Source organism: Silene latifolia, chromosome 9 (genome assembly GCF_048544455.1).
Source record: "Silene latifolia isolate original U9 population chromosome 9, ASM4854445v1, whole genome shotgun sequence".
Taxonomy (NCBI): domain Eukaryota; kingdom Viridiplantae; phylum Streptophyta; class Magnoliopsida; order Caryophyllales; family Caryophyllaceae; genus Silene; species Silene latifolia.
Window position 1 is genome coordinate 30,567,298 of NC_133534.1, and position 12,096 is coordinate 30,579,393.

Below are 12,096 nucleotides of genomic sequence, written 5' to 3' on the forward strand. Positions count from 1 at the left end.
TGATGTATGGCTAGTCCATTATCAAGGTGATTATATTCTAAACCAAACTAGAATGATATATCATGAAGATGATGTAAGACTCAAATTGGTAACCCAAGATTAAACCTTAAATTCTGGAATGATGAACGCAAAGAGTTATCGAGTACTCTTGAAACCATTAGATTGTTAATCTTATGGTATATGCGTATCTTGTATTCAAAGCATGATGTCTCGTGCCTTTTGGTTGAAAAGGAGATCGAGGTTGTAAATCATTGATCCAAAATAGGTTGATCATTTGCTTTTACCAACGATTTAAGTTGACGCTAATATGTTCACTTAATAAGGTAAATAGAGAAATATTTGAAGAAGTTCAAAGAATCACGATTTAGTCGTGATGGGATTATCAAAGCGAAGACTTTGATATAAGCCAAAGGAAATGTGATATAGTATCACAAATTAATCTCTCTTAGCACGCATTATGGGATAATGTGCGGTTGGATAAAGAAATCAAACGCTATTCGATATGGTTTGGACTTCAATCAAGTTACTTAGAGTTACTTGATCCTTTTGGGGATTTTATCATTTTTGTCTAAATTATTTTTCCATAATTCATATGAGATATGAAATGGTAGGGTACCATACTTGTATGTTTTTCAAAAGAAACAAATGCTAAGGTAAACCACATTGTAATCACGAGTACAACGAGTTTGTGGCTCGTGAAGCTGTCTTTCTAAAATACAAGTTTATTTCTAGAAGGCAGAGTGGGAGAATTTATTCAAAGAGCCACAAAGAATGTTATGTCACAAGAAACTGGTCTTTCATGGCTACATGAGACGTTTTGTATAAGACGTTGTTTCTTCAAAACCTAGGAGGTTAAAGTCATCACTTGTTGAAGATGATGACTTAGTGTTACTTTTAAAAGGTAAAGAGCTTGCAACTTACAAAGAAATTGTTTGATTCAAGTTGATTACTTCTGGAAAGTAATGAACATATGACTTACATGAGAGTGTTTTAAGTCGCAACTCAATACAAGGCTTAGAGCCATGAAAATCCAAAATAAAAGGCTTGATTAGTTGCAAAGGGTTTTGCACTAATAAAGAGAAATTTCAAAGCTTGATTGGTAGCAAAGGGTTTTGCACTAGTTGAAATGCTTAAGTCTATTAGGATCTTCTTAGGGATCGTATTTCATTATGATGATATACATATAGCAAGTGAAACTAAAACCCATTTCTTTAATTAGAAGGAATGTATTCAATACATGTCTTGAGTTTTGTAGATTCTTGCAATCCTAAGATAATGTGAAACTTAAGAGAGGGTCTTAAGTAGGACATCAATGAGTTGGAATCAATGTTTTGATCATATTATAAAACTTTTCTCAATAGGTTGAGAAGTTGTGTTTATACATGGAGTTTAGTGGGAGTTACGGAAATTTTAATTAGTCTTATATGTGGATGACATATTGATCATTGGAAATGACTTAAGACTTTTAGAGTATAATAATATATCTTGAATATCCGGTTTTATGGAGATAAATCTACATGATATTAGCATCAAATAAGAAGTCTTATGTTGATAAGATTCATGATTAGTTCAATCGAGTTGAACATATTTGATTGATTCCATTTGCTTCCGTTGCCGAATCAATTAAATAGGAAATGATGTATAACACTTCATATACTTTGAGTATTATAAATTGTTTCAAATCGAATTTAAGTAATAGTTACCAAGTAAGCCATAAAGATTACCCTTAAGTGCTTGCAGAAGCATTAAGGATGTAAAGCAAAGTATTTTTGATGCAATTTTGTGTAAGGGTGTTACACAAATGACAATTGACAATTGAGATTGCGCATGGTTTCCGACAAAACCATAATCAAAACACATTAGGATGGTTAAGATACCATTGTGGCTATGTTATTCAAGAAATAGATTTTCTAGAATCGTTCTAGGCAATAAAGAACAATGAGAAATATTTACAACGGAAATTGAGTACACTTGCAATCATGGGATGTGCAAGAGGGATGAGTTCCGTACACTGTGAAAATAGTAGGAACTATTTTAAGGCAAGAAAGCCTATGTCTAGATTGGATCTAGACACGTACTCAGAAAGTTTTGTACTGTAAATGTATACATTACGAAAGGAAAACAAGTATGTAGCAAGGTTGAGCAGGGAGTTGCTAAAACCTACTTAGCAACGCCTAATCATAGGCTAAACATGATGAGTCATGTCATTTCAATTGAATTGAAATGAACAACTACATACAAGATCAAATTAGATTATAGAATATGAAATAGTAATCAGGCATTGACTATTCATATGTGATAATCGCATTTGTCTTTCGAGTTTTTACTTTAAAAACTCTTTTCTTGTACTTTGTTACATCAAAACGGGTTGTAGAGACAATATTAAACCCCGTTAAAGTGAACCCCGATTAACATGGTATTTGCACATAGTCACTTGTATGAGGTGACGTCTCGAAGTGACTAGAGTGTGATGCGATTGATGGCAAGTTCAGTGCCATAACTAGTCGATCACATAGGCAGACTGTTAGGAACACTTTGTCGGGCAGTGACCGCTTATAGAGTTCTGGCAAATTTATATAGCTAAGTCGTGGCGAGAGCTACTATAGTATTCTAATGAGTCGATTCTTTTGACTAAAGACTGTTCGCCTAAGATGGCACAGTTTCAGATAGCTTTGATTTATGTTACTACGACCTTCGTAAATGGGGTCAAATGGGCATCTTTTGGGTTATGATGGCTGTGGCTAGTCGAAGGGAATAATGCGATAGGAATTGTCCACCCCCTTGTCAAGGTTAAAACAATATCTCAGGGCCACTCGAGGAGTAATGAACTTGAAATGCGTGGCCACGCTCGGAAGGTTTCTATGGTAGAAAATTCGTGTAACTCAGTTATTCTCCAGATCGAGGAAACCACTCTCGATGTGATCACTTGCAAGTACGACCCGAAAGACACCTTGCATTGAGTGGGAGATAGTAATAGGACAAGAGAATTGGTGACGCACACTTGTCGAGGACAAGTGGGAGATTGTCGGAATATGTGTCCTCCGACAAAAATGGGATCACAATTGTCGATCATATTGATCACATGTTTAAATCTCATTTTAAGAATACGTAAGGGATGATTCATTTTATAGTCAACTGATCAACATTAATCGGTAACGATTGGCTTGCGAGAGTTTGACGTTACTGTCGTGGGACGGTGGTGGTCAGTTGATCCCTTAAGGTCACACCTAAAGGATGATGCCCTTATCTGTAAAGTTGATTAATTGTATGACGATACAAGTTGATCAATTCCTTAAAATTGAACAATTCATTTGTCAGAGAGAATAATCATCTTATTGTAATGGGATTAAATGAGATTTATTTTAGTAATAAAATGCTTTGTTACTAAAATTGTTTATTGTTTGAGAAACAATAGAGATAAGAATGAATGGTTAATTACAATTACAAGATGTTATGAATTATAATTATGTGACCCATTTTATTTATGTGATCAAGTATCACTAGTCAATTTGTTGTATGTAATTTAATTAATTCATGAAATGATATTTATGTGATAAATATGCATTAAATTAATTAATAACATGTATTATACTACATGTGACATATTGTGTGACAAATGACAAATTGACAAAATAAAATGATAGTCCATTTTATGTATATTGACCGAAAATGAAGGTTGTGTTAGTGGGTTATGGTTGTTTTATTTTATTTGATAAAAAGACATAATGATGCCTACCTACAACTAGTCTTACACAACTTACACATCTATTTTCTTGTGAAGACAAAAAGAAAAAGTAAGATGCCCTACATTGGACTACCAAAATCGTCCACCCTCAACTATCATCATTTAGAGTGTTTTTTCTCTTATCATTATTCATTCACATGCATTTTCTCTCCTCTCCTTCATTTTCTCAAAAAACTTTAGAAATTTTGATTCAAATTGTTCAAATCAAATTACTAATATTATTAGGGGGCGTTTGGTACGGGAAAGGGTAAGAGAATGAAATCAAGAAAGGGTAAGAGAGGGAAATGAATGAGATCACCCATAGTATACTTGGGTGTTTGGTTGACAATTAGAGGAAAAGGGAATTAAAAGTCAACATCCATCACCTACACCACCATTACCCACCACCTGCCACCATTATCTACACCGACACCACCACAAGTAGTGGCGCCGACGATCTTCCTCACGGTACCCCACGGTGAACCTAATCACCGCGCCTCACGCCCTCAACAAACACCACAATCCCGACCCCAAACACCTTATTCTTTCTAAAAAAATCCACCACAACCCTTCGAAAATCCCTCTCCCACCCCTAAAAACACCAGATCTGGTGTGGCCGGCGGCGGGCGGTTGTAGTGGTGTGGCCGAGGAAGGTGTTGGTGGTGGTTGGTGGGGTGGGAGAGTTACTGAAGGTGTTGGTGTGGTGTTTAGTGGTTGAGGATATGGGGTAGCATGGACAAGCGACGTCGCTGGTGGTGGTTGTGTCGGCGTCGCTGGTGGTGGTTGCGTCGCGGGTTTTTATTGGTGGTGTATGAGGGCCTCATACACCTGATGTAACTCTAACATCTTCTCTTACCATACTAATTTTTTTAAATCTTGGGATCGATAAAAAGATACCTGCATATACAAGAGATTAAATGAATTAGTGAAATTGAAACTCAAACCGGTGCATCAATTATTGTAAATGAAACGCCTTAGATACCCCAAACTAACAGAAGATTAACTAACATAAGATTATTTAACAGAACATTAATACAGAGTAACAACTTAAATTGTCAGTAAATAAAATATATAGAATTTAAAGAGCACTTAATGATATACAAAGTATAAACAAAACATTATAAATTGACGGTGAAAGAAACTGTAAGGAGTATATTGAGAGGAGTTTTGTGAAAGCTTGAATAGTATTAACAATATATCGAGGTATATATACAAGTAGACGGAAGGCTATAAACCCTAAAGGATCTAGGTAGCTAAGATTACAAGCTAACTATAATTACAAGATATTATACTTAAGAATTATTCTAAATGATACAAAGATATTTATATAATAAAACACTTAGCCAGGATTATGCTTATCATCCGCCCGCAAGACGGACGAGGCTTCAGAGAAACTGATCTTGGAGAGTAACATGCGAAGGCGCGGGCGAGGAAGTGGTTTGGTAAGAGCATCTGCGAGCTGATCATCATTGTGGACCAGAGTAACGCGAAGTGTCCCACCCTGAACCTTTTCCCGAATAAAATGATAGTCAATTGCAAGATGTTTTATACGGGAATGAAAAACTGGATTAGCACTGAGGTGACTGGCACCAATATTGTCACAAAATATCGTGGGAATTCCTGGCAGCTTGATACGTAATTCAAGGAACAGATTTTTGAGCCAAGCTAGCTCTGCCGCAACTTGGGCAACCGAACGATATTCGGCTTCAGTGGAAGAACGCACAACAGAACGCTGCTTTTTGGAGCTCCAAGAGAGGGCATTGCGACCTAGATAAACAATATAAGCACCTGTAGAGATTAGGTCGACTTGGTCTCCTCCCCAATTAGAGTCAGAGAAGGCATCAAGAACAAGTGGGGAGTCACGATAAACAGTAAGACCAAAATTTAGAGTGCCATGAAGATAACGGAGCACACGCTTGACTGCCTGCAAGTGAATGTCAGTGGGTTTATGCATGAATTGAGACAGCCTACTAACCGAGAAGGTAACATCCGGGCGTGTGAGCGATAGATACTGTAAACCACCAACAAGGGTGTGATACTCTGTAGGATCAATGAGGGGAGTGCCGTACAACAGTTTTAAATTAGCATTAGAGTCCATTGGCGTGTGCATCGGTTTCGAGTCTAACATCCCTGCACGAGTTAGAAAATCAATAATATAGCGTCGTTGACTTAGCAGTAAACCGTGTGAAGTGTGGTGTACCTCGACACCAAGGAAGAAGGACAGTGGACCAAGGTTCTTGAGAGAGAACTGAGAGAACAGATTTGCAATGAAGGCAGTGATAGTTTTAGAGCACGGTCATGTGACGCTGATGTTGTCTACATAAACAAGGACATAAACAGGTGAGGCAGCGTGACAAATAAAGAGAGAGGCATCAGAAACCGAGTTCGTAAAACCGACACTCTGCAAGTAAGAGTGGAATTCAGTATACCATGCCTTTGGGGCTTGACGGAGGCCATAAATAGCTTTGCGAAGGTGGCACACATGAGAGGGAGAAGAGGGGTCAACAAAGCCAGGCGGCTGCGCCATGAACACATCCTCAGTAAGGGTACCTTGAAGAAAGGCGTCATTAACATCGAGTTGGCGGAAGGACCACCCATTGGTGACAGCAAGACTAAGGAGGACACGAACTGTAGCGGGTTTGATTACGGGACTAAAAGTTTCGGTGTAGTCAAGACCGGGTCGTTGGTGGAAGCCTTCGGCAACGAGCCGAGCCTTGTGTTTTTGAATAGAGCCGTCGGGATTGTATTTAATGCCGAAGACCCATTTGCAACCGATGACATTTTGGGAAGGAGAGGCAGGGACAAGATCACATGTGCGGTTGGCAAGGAGAGCATCATACTGAGTTTGCATTGCCTGCCGCCAAGTGGGATCTTTGAGAGCTTGACTGATGGTGTGTGGTTCAGTGGAGGTGATGGTAGTGTGAAGGTTCATTTTGTTAATAGGTTTGTAAATGTTGTGTGAGGCATGATAGCATGTGAATGACGAGGTGGAAGGGATGATGATGGGTGTGAGTCTGGGCTGGATGGGGTAGTGGAGAGAGGAGATGAGGTAGAGGCAGTAGTGTTGGAAGAGAGAGTTGGACCAGGGGAGGGTGTGGTGATCGAGGAAGCGGAAGTAGAGTGGCGGGGGTGAGAGAGGAGACGTGGTAGGAGGTTGAGGAGGACTGGGTTGAGTGAGGACAGGTATGGGTAGGTCACACCAGTCGTGAGTGGAGGGAAGAGGAGATGGTGAGGTGTTGAGGCTACTGAAGGGATAGACTGTTAGAAATCTATATCTCATTATACTCAACATATTCAAATATGTTATAATTAATTTAGTCATAAAATTAATTTAGATCTTATGCATGCAAACAAGAAAAAGGATAAAGAAGAAATCGTCATTCTTACAATAAATTTCGGATCAAAGGGCACAAATAAGATCTCCTTCTTACTTGTTCTTGAGTTTTCCTTATATGGATGAACAAAGATTCAAGTTTAGAATCTCTCCCAAAGATGAATACCCAAGATAACCTCTTAAAAGACTAATATTATTATTACTAGAACAATACTAATCTTAATAAAATTGACCCAAAAATATTGTTGGTGCTCTTGTTTATTCGGCCAAGAGTAAGGAGGAATTTTGGAGTTTTTCTCTCTTTTGTTTTCCTTAAGATGTTTTTGAGAGAAAGGCCATTTCTTACACTAGAAATTAGAAGAGTATGAATGAATAATGAAAAACAACCCATTTGATTCTCATAGAGGGGGAAAACCGGTGGGTGTGGGAAGGGTGCCCTATGCATGAGCTTGATTCTCTAACCAAGAATATAGGCATGCAAGGCTAGGTGTAGGTTTCATAATTGTGTTTTCCACTTATAAATAATCAACACAATTTTTAACCTAATACACTCTCCATTTGATGAGTCCATTTTATTTGTGATTTTGTCAATATGTCACATGTGACACATTACATGACATCTTATAATTAAAATGTATTTTTAACAATTAAAAATCAACATATTAATAAAATATGTCATTTATAAAAATAACATAGTAATTCACAATTACTTGTACCAAAATGGTTTACCAATTTATAAATCACAATATCTTGTATTTATAATAAATTATTCATTCAGTTTCAATTGTTTCCGTAAACAATAATTTCATCTAAGTAATAAAACAATTCGATCACTTAGACCTTATCTTATTTAATAAAATTATAATGAGACATGTAAATATTACTTCCAAAATCGTCCTTCAATTTTAAGTAATTTAATTAACTCGTATCGTCATACGATCAATTAAATATTCAATTAAGAGTGTTTCCCTTTAGGTATGACCTAAGGGGATCAACTGATCACCACCGTCGCACGACAGTAATGTCAAACTCTAGTCAGCCAATCATTACCGATATGTGTGGACCAGTTGACTGTTAAATATTACATCCCACATGTATTCTTAAAACGAGATTTAAACATGTGATCATCATGATCAACAATTGTGATTGCATTATTGTCGGAGGACACATATTCCAACAATCTCCCACTTGTCCTCGACAAGTGTGCGTCACCAATTCTCTTGTCCTATTACTATCTCCCACTCAATGCAAGGTGTCTTTCAGGTCGTACTTGCAAGTGATCATATCGAGAGTGGTTTTCTCGATATGGAGAATAACTGATTGACCGGAATTATCTACCATAGATACCTTCCGAGCGTGGCCACGCATTTCCAGTTCATTACTCCTCGAGTGGCCCTGAGATATTGTTATAACCCTGACAAGGGGTGGACAATTCCTATTGCACTTATTCCCTTCGACTAGACATAGCCATCATAACCCAAAATATGCCCATTTGACCCCATTTACGAAGGTCGTAGTAACACAAATCAAAGTTAATCTGAAACTGTGCCATTTTAGGCGAACAGTCTTTAGTCAAAAGAATCGACTCATTAGAATACTATAGTAGCTCTCACCATGACCACGCTAAATAAATTTGCCAGAACTCTATAAGCGGTCATAAGGCCCGACAAAGTGTTCCTAACAGTCTGCCTATATGATCGACTAGTCATTCTCATATGACTCCATGGCACTTGAACTTGCCATCAATCGCATCACACTATAGTCACTTCGAGATGTCACCTCATACAAGTGACTACGGGTGAATACTATGTTAATCCGTGTTCACTTTAACGGGGTTCAATTTTGTCACTACAACCCGTTTGGATGTAACAATGTATAAAGAAAAGATAAAAGACAAATGCGATTATGAACATGAACAAAACAACACTTTTATTTCATTTCAAAATCTAACACAAACTTGGTACACGTTTAAGTCTCATGGACGCAACATGTCCATCATGCTTAGCCTGCGATAAAGGCTTGGTGAGCGGATCATCTATGTTATCATCCGTCCCACCCTTACATATCGCAATTTCCTTTCTTTTAATGAAATCTCTAATTACATGATATTTTCTAAGTATATGTCTAGATCTATTACTAGACTTTGGCTCTTTAGCTTGGAATATCGTCCCACTATTATCACAATAGAGAGTGATGAGATCATTTGCGGTAGGTACTACTCTTAGACCTTCCGTAAATTGCCTGATCCATACTGACTTCCTTAATACTTGACTTCCGATCCGCAATGTACTCAGCCTCCGTTGTTGAATCATGATCCACGACTTCCTTGAAGCTTCTCCAGCTAACGACACCACCATTGAGCATGAAAACGAAACCAGCTTGTTATTTCATGTCATCTCTATCTGTTTGGAAACTTGAGTCCGTGTAACCAATAACACGGAGCTCGGTGTATTCTCCAAACACTAAGATAGAATCCTTAGTTCTTCTCAAGTACTTAAGGATGTTTTTGACGGCTATCCAGTGACTCTCACCTGGATTTCCTTAATATCTACTCGTCATGCTCAAGGGATACGAGACATTAGGACGTGTGCATATCATGGCGTACATGATTGATCCAACAGCGGAAGCATAAGGGATCAACTCCATGCGTTCAACATCATGGGGTTCGGAGGGAGATTGAGACTTGCTCAATATTGTCCCAGTTACAATAGGTACCAAACCCCTTTTTGATTTGTCCATGCTGAACCGTCAAAGAATCTTATCAACATAAGATTCTTGACTTAGTGCCAATATCCTTTTGGATCTATCTCTATGGATCCGGATACCTAATATGCGTTGTGCCTCTCCTAAATCCTTCATTTGGAAATGGTTACCTAACCATTTCTTAACGGAAGACAACATCGGAATATCATTTCCAACGAGTAGTATGTCATCGACATACAAGATTAGGAACACAACATTGCTCCCACTAAATTTCATGTATAAACATGGTTCCTCAACACTTCGAGTGAAACCATTTTCTTTTATCACATGATCGAATCGATGATTCCAACTTTTGGATGCTTGTTTAAAACCATAAATGGATCTCTTAAGTTTGCATACTTTTTTAGGATTTTTAGAATCGACAAAACCTTCGGGTTGTATCATGTACACCTCCTCTTCTAAATTCCCATTTAGAAAAGCGGTTTTGACATCCATTTGCCATATTTCATAATCATGAAATGCGGCAATCGCTAACCAAATCCGTATGGATCTTAGCATGGCTACGGGGGCGAAGGTTTCATCATAATGGAGACCTTGGACTTGGGTAAATCCTTTTGCCACTAGCCTAGCTTTGTAGACATTATCATGTCCTTCTATGCCATTCTTGACTTTGCAAATCCATTTGCATTGAAGAGGTCTTGCCCCTTTAGGCAAATCCACCAAGTTCCAAACTTGGTTTTCATTCATAGAATCCATTTCGGACTTCATGGCTTCAAGCCATAAGGAGGAATTTGCACTAGAGATTGCGGCCTTGTAGGTGGCGGGCTCGTCACTTTCTAAAAGCAACACATTGAGTGTTCCATCTTCTTCGATAAGTCCCACATATCGTTCGGGATGGTGAATAACACGGCCCGTTCTTCTGAGTGGAGGAGAGACAACCGCGTTAGACAACGAAGGAACATCTTCTTGCATCTCTATCTCGGTTTATGGCTCTTGAACTTCATCAAGTTCAAAATTTCTCCCACTCTGTCTCTTAGAAATAAAGTCAGTTTCTAAGAAGACAACCTCACTAGACACAAACACTTTGTTTTCTTGAGGTTTGTAGAAGTAATATCCTCGAGAGGTCATGGGGTAATCTACAAAGATGCATTTTTCGGATCTTTGGGCAAGCTTGTTGTCGGTCTTTGCCTTGACGTAAGCATCACATCCCCAAATTTTCATGTAGGATAGATTAGGAACTCTTCCGTTCCACATCTCAAATGTAGTCTTTTCGGTTGCCTTTGTGGGACTATTATTCAAAGATATGATTGCAGTTTGGATTGCAAATCCCCAAAACGAGTTCGGTAACTCGGTTTGACTCATCATGGATCGAACCATATCAAGTAGGGTTCGATTTCTCCTTTCGGCAACACCATTGAGTTGTGGCATTCTGGGTGGAGAAAGTTGTGATATAATACCACAACCTTTCAAGTGTGAATCGAATTCAAGGCTAAGATATTCTCCACCACGATCGGATCGTAGTGCTTTTACCTTTTTGTTTAATTCGTTCTCTACTTCATTTTGAAATTCCTTGAATTTCTCAAAAGCTTCACTCTTATGTTTCATTAAATAGATATACCCATATCTACTCAAGTCATCGGTGAAGGTTATGAAGTAGTCATAATTTCCTCGAGCGGTGATACTCATTGGTCCACACACATCGGTATGTATGAGTCCCAATATTTCACTAGCTCGAGTTCCTTTACTGCTAAAAGGATTACGAGTCATTTTGCCAAGAAGGCAATATTCGCATGTTCCATATGATTAAAAATCAAATGGTGTAATCATATTAGTCGAAATTAATCTTTTGATGTGATTCTCGTTTATGTGACCTAATCGACAATGCCAAATGAACGATTCATTTGGGTCACTTGATTTGAGTTTCTTTGATTGAATGTTATAGATATCATTAGTCAGATTCGAGGTTTCAAAAATGTAAATGCCATTAATGGAAGAAGCTTGGCCTATAACCAAGTCGTTCCTTGAAATAGTACAACGATTGTTCTTAATGACAAAACAAAATCCGTCCATGTCTAACATAGCGATAGAAATAATGGTTTTAGAAAGTGTAGGCACATAAAAACAATTATGTAAATACAACTCAAATCCATTAGGCAAAGCTAATACATAAGTTCCTTTAGATTCGGCCGCTACTCGAGCTTCATTTCCAAGGCGTAGATCCACATCTCCTTTTCTAAGCCTCTTCACGTCTCTTAAACCCTGTAAATGATTACAAAGGTGAGAACCACAACCGGTATCCAGTACCCATGTCGTAGTGGAAGTATAATTTATATCA